The sequence below is a fragment of the Mobula birostris genome, chromosome 23, assembly GCF_030028105.1.
Source record: "Mobula birostris isolate sMobBir1 chromosome 23, sMobBir1.hap1, whole genome shotgun sequence".
Taxonomy (NCBI): Eukaryota; Metazoa; Chordata; class Chondrichthyes; order Myliobatiformes; family Myliobatidae; genus Mobula; species Mobula birostris.
This window is the reverse complement of record NC_092392.1, coordinates 21,452,131-21,464,459: the sequence shown is the minus strand read 5'-3', so window position 1 is coordinate 21,464,459 and position 12,329 is coordinate 21,452,131.

The following is a 12,329-nucleotide window of genomic DNA, read 5'->3' as shown; positions in this document are numbered from 1 at the left end:
ATCGCTATCGATTGTTTCCGTATCGACTGAGCGGGCCTGTGTGGTTGCGGGGAGACGGGCCCAGCAGAGGGAAGGCGAAGAGGTCCGATCGAGCGGCGTCTTCCCCTGGAGCTGGGATCCGAAGAAGAGCGACGACCGAGTCATGGGAGGCAAAGGCAATGGAAGAAAGGATGGTTCACAAGGGATGGCGTGATTGGCTGCTAAGGGACAGTGTAGTTAAGGAAAACGATTCACAAGGAATGGACAGGTTGCTCACAAGTGTTGGGGGAATTACTGAAGGATGATGGAGATGAGGCTGATTATATTTACAAGGGACAATTGTTTATAAGGCACTAACATTAAGGGATGTGGATTGTTGATAGGAGATGTGTGGTTGTCGATAAGGGATGATGACATTGTTGGGGGTCAGGTGGATGGGGAGAAGTCGATGGGAGCCAGTTTGTTGAGGGAGAGGTAAAGTGAGGGTCAGGTTAGTGGGGGCAGAGGTTAGTTAGTGTCAGGTTAGAGCAGGGCCGGATTTAGCGCGGCCGGGCCCCTGGGCTGGAGGCCCTGATGGGCTCGCCGACACCGTAAAATGCTGCTGTACCAAGCAAAAAAAGGCAAGAACAAAAGCAAAGGTCGTACTGGTCTAAATACCAAATCTGTGGACCAAGACATTGGTTTAGTACAATACGTAGGCTATAAACTTACAGGCCTTAAGAGGGAGGACAGAAAGTAATGCAGATTCTTCGTTTGAAGGACAGCATCTAAAGCACTCAGAAATTGACCTAGGCGTGGCTGGTTTATTAAAGATATAAGGGAGACGAAGTATCATGTACCCAATCTTAAATCTTTATTTCGCTATTGCTGCAAATACCATAGGCCTTATTTCTCAAACAATGCCAAAGCATTTCTGTCTAGGTATTATTCTCAACCGTGTGTTCTGAGAAAGTAAAATGGAAATGAGAGACAAAAAGGCCAAGAGAGATGGCACTATGGCAAACTAGGAAACTTGACAATATTCCAACAATCTTTTTGAAAAATGAGATCTAGCAAATACTAACCTATTACTGTGCTGTGTGGCTTGCAGAGTAAAGACCACTTATTACTTACTAGGTTTGTAAACAGTCAACTATTAGCCTATTGCCACAAAAACAGGAACAGCACTGACACACAAGCCTAGATATTTACAAAGTCAGATGCTTGTTTTTTAAAAATTAAAGCCTAGTTCTTCTGGATTTCTTTGCAGCAAAGTCCTTGATCAGATCACTAAAATCCAGTTTCCGAACAAGATCACTTTCAAGTGACATCAGAGTAAGATGATTCAGCCTGTCCTGTCCCATTGTGGATCTGAGCCTGTTCTTTACTAGCTTGAGCTTGGAGAAAGATCACTCACCACTTGCATTTGTGACAGGGAGAGACAGGTAAAGCCTCAAAGTAATGCTTACATTTGGGAAGATGACCTGCAAGTTTTTTTTTCTCGGAGGAAGCATAAAAGCTCTGTTGCGGATGAAATATCTTTGCCACTTACAAATTCCCTGAAATGGACAATCTCCTGCACAAAACAAAACACACGGCCGGTGGAAGGGGAATATAAGAGCCATTGCCTTGATATGTACTCACCATTTACAAGCTTGTGTTTGAAGTGAAATTTGGAGAAAAAACATCTCTGCTGTTTGTATACTCGTTCCGAAGCTTTGATATCCACATCCTTATTCTGGCAGGACTCCGGCCCTTTCTTAGCCCAGTATGCTCTGACTGAATCATCTAACGTTTCCTTTCCCCAGTGAGCAGGATCAGTGCTGTAAGGATCCTCAGTAGCGGTAACTTTAACATTAATGGCAGACCAGCTTGGTTGTTCAGAGGCCTCTGTGGTCAGGAATCCCAAAGTCATGCTCGCTGCCTCTTCAACATCAGCTGCTGACTGTGGCAAGGACGATGGTCCTGTGGTGGCGCTAGCTGTTGAACAAGTCTCCATTTGTCCACCGGTCTCAGACTGTGACAAGAGCGATGTACTGTTGCATCATCGAGAACAGGTTTAAAAAATTCTGTCAATTTTACTGTCTTTTTTAATCCTTCTTTCTCACGGTCCTCTTTTTCTTTTCTGTGCTCCACTCTCGTACTTTTTTGTCCGCCATGATGATAGCTACCTATTTTGGGCCCTCTGCAGCTCTGGCCCCTGGGCTGTAGCCCAGCCTAGCCCTGCCTAAAGTCCGGCCCTGGGTTAGAGGGCAGGACAGGTTGATGGGGCGGGGGGGGGGTGGTTGATGAGAGAGGTAGTGTAGCAGTTAACGTAATGCTTTATAGCACCAGTGATTGGGTTCAATTCGAATGGGACTGATCGGGTCTGTAAGGAGTTTGTACGTTCTCTCCCACAGTCCAAAGACTGGTTAGGGTTAGTGAGTTGTGGGCATGCTTTGTTGGTGCCGGAAGTGTGGCAAGATTGAAGGCTGCCCAGCACAATCATTGCTGATTTGATTTGAACACAACTGATTCTGCAGATGCTAGAAATCCAGAGTAACACAAAATGCAGGAAGAACTCGGCAAGTCGGGAAGATCTATGGAAAGTAATAAACAGTTGATGCTTCGGGCTGAGACCCTTAATAACCTGTTCCATTTCATGTGGGGAGGGGTATTTTGGGGATTTATGATTGAGATAACCTTTTTTGTGCGGGGGTGGATGGGTTTGATGTTTCTCTCAGAACGACTTTCAGGTTCCTTCTTTGCATCAGAATGATCTGGAGACAACAAATTCCAGAGTTGAATATGGATATATGCATTGTTAATAAATGAAACTTTTGAACTATCAAACCTTTCATAACGATTGGGTTTGATTTGACACAAACAATGAATTATCACCGTGTGTTTCGCTGTACATGTGACAAATCAAGCTCATCTTCAATCTCTTAAGAATCTGTAGGTGATGGAAATCCAGAACAACATGGGAACAGGCCCTTCAGCTCATCATGTCTTCCTGTCCAAGGTGCCCAATTAAACTAAACTAAGGGAAACTAAACCATACTATGCTATACTAAACTATGCCATACTAAGCCATGCTAAATCCTTTTTGCCTGCATATGATCAATATCCTCCATTCTCTGCATATCCATATGTCCAACGGCCAGTTTTTAATGCCACTTTTCTATCTGCTTCCACCACCACCTCTGGCATCGTGTTCCAGGTACCCACCATTCTCCATGTTAACAACAATCCTCATCTTGCATGTCTCCTTTAAGCTTTCCCTTAAAAGCATGCCACTTTGTATCTGGAGCAACATACACAAAATGTTGGAGGAACTGAGCAGGTCAGGCAGCATCTATGGAGATGTATAAACATTTTATGTTTCAGGCCAAGGCCCTTTATCAGGACTGGAAAAGAAGGGAGAAGAAGCCAGAATAAGAAGGTGGGGGAGGGGAAAGAGTACAAGCTAGGTGATAGGTGAAGCCAGATGGGTGGGGGAGGGGGGATTTGTTAGTATTTGCCTTTTAACAGTCAGTGAATCTAAACTGAAGTCAGATTTATTGTCATGAACAAATACAATATTACTAATGTTAAAGTTAAAGTCAAGTTTAATGCTAAAGTTAAAGTCAAGTTTATTGTCATATGCACAAGTATGTTTATAATTTAAAACTTACTTGCAGTAGCATTACAGGCAAATTGTATCACATAAGAAGCAGTCACAAGAAAAACTGAAATTAAATGAAATTATACATATTTTCCACAATAAAAAAGACAGTTAGAATAAAATAAGCAAAATGATTGTTAAACTGCAGTGATGGGGTTGGGATGGTGGGTTCAAGGACCAATTGGTGAAGGGAAGTGGATTTTCTTGAATTTGTGTGGGACTTCTTGCTTCTGTATCTCCTGCGCAATGGTAGTTGTGAGATGATGGTAAGGCCCAGATGGTGGAGATCTTTGATAATAGATGTTGAGGCAGTGCCTCCTGTTTCTCTTTCCACAGATGCATGAGAAGGATGTAACAAGTGCAGTATCCCAAGGGTCAGCACCTGATCCTCAGTTATTTACAAACTATATTCACTAAGTCTTAGAGGAAGGAGCAGAGTCTAAGCTATCCGAGTCTACTATGGACATTGGAATGGATGGTGGCCTATTTTGATTATGCAATCAGTTATGAAAGGACAGAGTAAATGAGCAAAAACTTGGAAACAGAATTTAATGTAGAAAAGTAGAAAACCGTAGGAGAAATCAAAATGAACACTATTATTTAAGATGAAGATTAACTTTATTTGTCATACATACATTGAATCATGCAGAGAAATGTGCTGTGTTCAATGACCAACACTGTCCGAAATGTGCTGGGGGAACCCCACAAGTGTTGCCATGCTTCTGGCACCAACATAGCATGCCCACAACTTACTAATCCTAAACTGTATGTCTTTGGAATGTGGAGAGAGACATGTGGAATACAGAAGGATCTAGGTGCATTTCTTCATGAAACATAAAGAGATTTGTTGCAGCTACAGCAAGTAATTAAAGCAATGGTGCATTGCCCCTCCATAACTGAGGGAGTGATTAGACACTAGAAATAGATTTATTCAAGATTCAAGGTAGTTTATTGTCATTTGGCAGTACACAGGTGTAATAGAGAACAAAATGATTGTTACTCCAGATCTAATGCAGCGTTAAAAATCACAATGAGTTTAAAGAGTACAATAAAACACAATAAATATAAATATATAAGATTAGCTCATATATAGACTGACTGAATGTATGTAAAGTGATACTACGTACAGTGGTATCTGTACATAAGGTGACTGACAGGAAATGATAAAGTAGTGGTGGTGGGATTCAGCTTGGTAGCTTGGGGGAAGTAAGTGTTTTTGAGTCTAGTGGTCGGGTATGGATGCTATGTAGCCTCTTCCCTGATGGAAGGGGGGGTAAACAGTCCATGAGCAAGATGGGTGGAATGTTTCATGACATAGAAACATAGAAAACCTACAGCACGATACAGGCCCTTCGGCCCACAAAGCTGTGCTGAACATATCCCTGCTTTAGAACTACCTAGGCTTACCCATAGCCCTCTATTTTTCTAAGCTCCATGTATCCATCCAGGAGTCTCTTAAAAGACCCTATCGTTTCCACCTCCACCACCACCGCCAGCAGCCCATTCCACGCACTCACCACTCTCTGCGTAAAAAACTTACCCCTGACATCTCCTCTGTACCTACTTCCAAGCACCTTAAAACTATGCCCTCTCGTGCTAGCCATTTCAGCCCTGGGGAAAAGCCTCTGACTATCCAAACGATGAATGCCTCTCATTATCTTGCTCACCTCTATCAGGTCACCTCTCATCCTCCGTCGCTCCAAGGAGAAAAGGCTGAGTTCAATCAACCCATTCTCATAAAGGCATGCTCCCCAATCCAAGCAACATCCTTGTAATTCTCCTCTGCACCCTTTCTATGGTTTCCACGTCCTTCCTGTAGTGAGGCGACCAGAATTGAGCACAGTACTCCAAGTGGGGTCTGACCAGGGTCCTATATAGCTGCAACATTACCTCTCAGCTCTTAAACTCAATCCCACGATTGATGAAGGCCAATGCACCGTATGCCCTCTTAACCACAGAGTCAACCTACATAGCAGCTTTGAATGTCCTATGGACTCCGATCCCAAGATCCCTCTGATCCTCCACACTGCCAAGAGCCTTGCCATTAATGCTATATTCTGCCATCATATTTGACCTACCAAAATGAACTACCTCACACTTATCTGGGTTGAACTCCATCTATCCCTAGCCTTTTATCGGCAACTTTTGTTTGTATGTCCTGAATGGCAAATAGGCTGGTGCCAGCGATGTATTGGTAATTTTAGCTACCTGATGCAGAGCCCTCCTGTCCAGCGCAGAGCAATTTCTGTACCACACAGTGATGCAGCATGTTAGGATGCTCTCAGCTGCACTGCTGTAGAAGGTCATGAATATTGATATGCATAGGCCAGTACTTTTCCAATTCTGCAGGGTTTTGATGTGGCTGCATCTGGGGCAGTGTACAGTTTTGGCCCCTAATTAAAAAAAATAAACACCCACATATGAACTTTGGAGGCTGTCTAGAGAAGGCTCACCAATTCTTGGAATGACCCATCATAAACAGTAAAAAAAAATGTTAAGAGTTTAGAAGAACTAAGAGTTATTGAAACAAAAAAATTCTAGAGGCACATGATAATGTTGAGATGTTTCCACTCCTCAAATAAGGGGGACATACACTTAAGTGAGTAGACATTTAAAACTTAGGTAGGTGGGAATTTCTTCATGCAAAGTGTTGTGGTCCATGGAACTTCCTGCTGGAGAGTCACTGGAGGTATTGAATAAGGAGGTAGATATTTTGTGTTTGAAAGACTGGGGAACTGAGGGCAATGTGAAATTGGCACAGGAGTTGATGCCTGGGGCAGATCAGCCACTAACATACAAAATCAATGTCAGGGCTGTGTAAGAGGAGCTACTTTTCAATCAGGACAGCAACTGAGATTTTTAAGGCAGAGTTTTGCTGAGTTCAAAGATATTTTCTCTGAGTTCGGGAGCAACCAATCAGCAAGTGATTCGCTAGAAAGGGCCAATAAAATTAACTCAAGCGCAAGCGGTGCAGCCATTCTTTTGTGTATGCCAGTCATTTGAGCGGCTTTGGCTCATCAGGTTTGGATGAGGTAAAGTATTATGAAAGTTACTCTCTCTCTGTTCTTATTTGCTCATTCCTCATCTGATAGGGCATAGTAGTTTAGTGAGAATGGCTCCAGAGCATTTTTTTTTTTTTGCACTCTTTGTGGGATGTGGGAAGTCTGGGGGACCTCTGGTCTCCCAGATAAACACACCTGCACAAAGTGCACCAAGTTGCAGCTCCTCAGAGAATGTATTAAGGAACCGGAGCTGCAGGTCGATGATCTTTGACTCATATGGGAGAATGAGGAGGTGATAGATAGGAGCTACAAGGAGGTAGTCACCCCTGCAAGAGACAGGTAACTGGGTGACTGTCAGAGGTAACTGGGTGACTGTCAGAAGAAAGGGAAATGCATAGCCATTGTAGAGTACATCTATGGGTGTTCCCCTCAAGCATAATTATACAACTTCAAATACTATTGAGAGGGACAACCTACCGGGGGGCGGGGGGAGCCACAGTGACTGGGTCTCTGAGTTTGGTGCTGTGGCTCAGAAGAACAGGGAGGTGAAGAAGAGTACAGTGTTGATTGGAGATTCCTTAGTCAGAAGAATAGAGATGAGGTTCTGTAGGCTTGATAGAGACACACAGATGGTAAGCTGCCTCCCTGGTGCCAGGATCAGGGATGTCTCATTTCAGGTCCATGGCATTCTCAAGGGTGAGGGTGAGCAGCCAGAAGTCTTGGTACATATTGGCACCAACGACACAGTTAGACAAGGTGAGTGGGTCCTGAAGAGAGATTTTAGGGAGCTAGGTAGAACGTTGAGAAACAAGACTTCCAGGGTAGTAATCCCTGGCTTGCTGTCTGTGCCACATGGCAGTGAAAGTATGAATAGGACGATTTGTCAGTTGGATGCGTGGCTGAGGAACTGGGGCGGGGGGCAGGTTTACGGATCATTGGGATCTCTTCTGGGGAAGGTATGACCTGTACCAAGGGGGTCCAATATCCTTGTGGGCAGGTTGGCTAGAGTTGTGTGGGTTAATTTTAAAAACAGAGGTAATGTGTAGTGAGACTCCTAGCAATGACAGGCTGATGATAGGGCAAAATTGCAGTCAAAAGGATGAGTCGCAATGCAAAAAGCGGACAAATTCGAAAAGGGCGAATACGGGACTTAAGGTGTTATATTTGAATGTGCAGTTTACAGAAGAAGTTAGGTTAACTTGTAACACAGTTACAGATTGAGAATGTATGATGTAGGCATCACTGAATCATGGATGAAACAAGATTATAGCTGGGAGCTTAATGTTCAAGGATACACATTGTATCGAAAATAAGGCAGAGGGTTAGTGTTGCTCTGTGGGTAAAAAATGACATCAAATCATTAAAAAGAGGTGGCATAGGGTGAGAAGATGTTAATCCATTGTGGATAGAGCTAAGGAACTGCGAGGGTGAAAAGACCCTGATGGGAGTTATGTGCGGACCCCTCAAACAGTTGAAAGGATGTGGTCCACAAATTACAATGGAAGATAGAAAATGCATGCCAAAAAGGCAATGTTAAAATAGTCATATGGGGTTTCAACATGCAGGTAGTAGGGAAACTCAGTTTGGTGCTGGATTCCAAGAGGGGAAATTTCTAGACTGCCCAAGATGGCTTTTTAGAGCAAATCATAGTTGAGACCACTAGAGGATCATGTATTCTGGATTGGGTGTTATGCAATGAACCAGAATTGATTAGAGAGCTTAAGGTACTTCACTCTGCCCTGACCCACCTGGGACAGTCCTAACTCTTACGTCAGAATGCTGTTCATTGACTTTAGTTTGGCATTCAATACTGTGATCCCCTCCAAGCTGATTGCCAAACTTCGCCAGCTTGGTATCAGCTCATTCCTCTGCAATTGGACCTTGGGCTTTCTGACTAACAGACCCCAATCAGTTAAGTTAGACAACCTCTCCTCCTCCACTCTCACCCTGTGCCTCAAGGCTGTGTGCTGAGCCCTCTTCTGTACTCCCTTTTCACCTATGACTGCGTTCCTGTACATGGCTCTAACTCCATAATCAAGTTCGCAGACACCATGGTGGTTGGCCTGATCAGAGGGCATGATGAGACAGCCTACAGGGACGAGGTCCAGCCCTTAACACCCAGAGGACCAAGGAGATCATTGTGGACATCAGGCATGCTAGGAGCCACACTGAGGTCCCCATCTACATCAACGGAGCTGTAGTGAAGCATGTATCAAGCTTCAAATTCCTTGGTGTCCCCATTTCCGAGGATCTCACCTGGTCCCTGAACTCCTCCGTCCTGATCAAAAAGGTGCAACAGCGCCTTTATTTCCTGCGGAGTATCAAGAAAGCTCACCTCTGTCCCAGGATACTGACTGACTTTTACTGCTGTACCAGTGACAGCATACTCACCAACTGCATCTCAGTGTGGTATGGCAATTGTCCCATATTAGACCACAAAGCACTCCAGCGTGTGGTGAAAACTGCCCAGCGGATTATCGGCACCCAATTGCCCACCATTGAGAACATCTACCATAAACGCTGCCTGGGCAGGGCGAAAAGCATTATCAAGGAAGCATCTCACCTTAACCATGGACTTTTTACTCTCCTCCCATCCGGTAGGCGCTTCAGGAGCCTCCGCTCCCACACCAGTAGGCACAGGAAGAGCTTCTCCCCTGAGGCTGTGACCCTGCTGAATCTCACATCACAGTGCTAAGCAGTATTGCACCCATATTGTACGTCTCTGTACTTTTATATTTGTGTGCTGTAGCACTTACTTTTTATTTGCAGTTATTTTGTAAATAACACTATTCTTTGCATTTCTGGTTAGATGCTAACTGCATTTCATTGGCTTTGTATCTGTACTCGGCACAATGACAATAAAGTTGAATCTAATCTAATCTACTTTATACTTTATTGTCGCCAAACAATTGATACTAGAACATACAATCATCACAGCGATATTTGATTCTGCCCTTCCCGCTCCCTGAATTACAAATCGATAGTAAATATTAAAAATTTAAATTATAAATCATAAATAGAAAATAGAAAAATGGGAAGTAAGGTAGTGCAAAAAAAAACGAGAGGCAGGTCTGGATATTTGGAGGGTACGGCCCAGATTCGGGATCTGGATCTAAAAAGAAACCTAAGGGGAGAGAGATCATAATATGAATGAATTTACAATGAAATTTGAGAAGGAGAAGCTAAAGTCAGATGTATCAGTATTACGGTGGAGTAAAGGGAAGAGAGACGAGTTGGCCGGAATTGATTGGAAAAGAACACTGGCAGGGAGGACGGAGAACATCAATGACTGGAATTTCTGGAAGCAATATGGAAGACACAGGATATATACATCCCAAAGAGGAAGAAGTATTCTAAAGGCAAGATGTGCGTGCCTAACAATACAAGTCAAAGCCAACATAAAAATCAAAGAGAGGGCATATAATAGAGCAAAATTAGTGGGAAGTTAGAGGATTGGGAAGCTTTTAAAAACTGACAGAAAGTAACTAAAAAAGTCATTAAAAAGGTAAAGATGGAATATGAAAGTAAGTTAGCCAGTAGTTGATTGTTAAGGATGTGGTTTCAGGGTACTTGGAGGTACATGACAGAATAGGTCATAGTCAGCATGGTTTCTTCAAGGGAAATTCCAGCCTGACAAATCTGTTGGAATTCTTTGAAGAAATAACAAGCAGGATAGACAAGGGAGAATTGGTTGATGTTGTGTACTTGGATTTTCAGAAGGCCTTTGACAAGGTGCCACCTATGAGGTTGCTTAACAAGCAACAAGCCCATGGTATTACAGGAAAGATTCCAACATGGATAAAGCAGCGGCAGAGGTCTGTATTGGGACAAGTTATTTTTATGTTGTATGTCAATAATTTGGATGATGGTATTGATGGCTTTGTTGCAAAGTTTGCAGATAATACGAATTTAAGTGGAGGGGCAGGTAGTTTTGAGGATGCAGAGAGGCTACAGAAGTTCTTAGATTAGGAGAATTGGCAAAGAAGTGGCAGATGGAATACAGCATTGGGAAATATATGGTCATGCACTTTGGTGGAAGAAATTAAAGGGTTGACTATTTTCTAAATGGAGAAATAATACAAAAATCGGAGACACAAAGGGACTTGGGAGTTTTTGTGCAGGATTCCCTAAAGGTTAATTTGCAGGTTGAGTCTGTAGTGAGGATGGCAAATGCAATATCAGCATTCATTTTAAGAGGACTAGAATATAAAAGCAAGGATCTAACGTTGAGACCTTATAAAGCACTGGCAAGGCCTCACTTGGAGTATTGTGAGCAGTTTTGGGCCCCTTATCTTAGAAAGGATGTGCTAAAACTGGAGAGGGTTCAAAGGAGGTTCACAAAAATGATTCCAGGATTGAACGGCTTGCCATTTGAATAGCATTTAGGCCTGTATTCACTAGAATTCAGAGGAATGAGGGGTGACCTAATTGAAACCTATCGAATGGTGAAAGGCCTTGATTGGATGTGTAGAGGATGTTTCCAAAGGTGGGAGAGCCTAAGACCAGAGGACACAGCCTCAGGATAGAAGGGTGTCCTTTTAGAACAGAGATGAGGAGGGATTTCTTTAGCCAGAGTGGCAAATCTGTGGAATTCTTTGCCACTGTCAGCAGTTGTGGAAGCTTAATCTTTATGTATATTTACCAACACACATCAAATTTGCTGGTGAACACAGCAGGCCAGGCAGCATCTGTAGGAAGAGGTGCAGTCGACGTTTCAGGCCGTGACCCTTCGTCAGGACTAACTGAAGGAAGAGTGAGTAAGGGATTTGAAAGTTGGAGGGGGAGGGGGAGATCCAAAATGATAGGAGAAGACAGGATGGGGAGGGATAGAGCCAAGAGCTGGACAGGTGATAGGCAAAAGGGGATACGAGAGGATCATGGGACAAGAGGTCCGGGAAGAAAGACAAGGGGGGGGGGACCCAGAGGATGGGCAAGAGGTATATTCAGAGGGACAGAGGGAGAAAAAGGAGAGTGAGAGAAAGAATGTGTGCATAAAAATGAATAACAGATGGGATACGAGGGGGAGGTGGGGCCTTAGCGGAAGTTAGAGAAGTTGATGTTCATGCCATCAGGTTGGAGGCTACTCAGACGGAATATAAGGTGTTGTTCCTCCAACCTGAGTGTGGCTTCATCCTTACAGTAGAGGAGGCCGTGGATGGACATGTCAGAATGGGAATGGGATGTGGAATTAAAATATGTGGCCACTGGGAGATCCTGCTTTCTCTGGCGGACAGAGCGTAGATGTTCAGCAAAGCGGTCTCCCAGTCTGCATCGGGTCTCGCCAATATATAAAAGGCCACATCGGGAGCACCAGACGCAGTATATCACCCCAGTCGACTCACAGGTGAAGTGTTGCCTCACCTGGAAGGACTGTTTGGGGCCCTGAATGGTGGTAAGGGAGGAAGTGTAAGGGCATGTGTAGCACTTGTTCCGCTTACACGGATAAGTGCCAGGAGGGAGATCAGTGGGGAGGGATGGGGGGGACAAATGGACAAGGGAGTTGTGTAGGGAGCGATCCCTGCGGAATGCAGGGGGGAGGGAAGGAAAGATGTGCTTAGTGGTGGGATTCCGTTGGAGGTGGCGGAAGTTACGGAGAATAATATGTTGGACCCGGAGGCTGGTGGGGTGGTAGGTGAGGACCAGGGGAACCCTATTCCTAGTGGGGTGGCGAGAGGATGGAGTGAGAGCAGATGTACGTGAAATGGGGGAGATGCGTTTAAGAG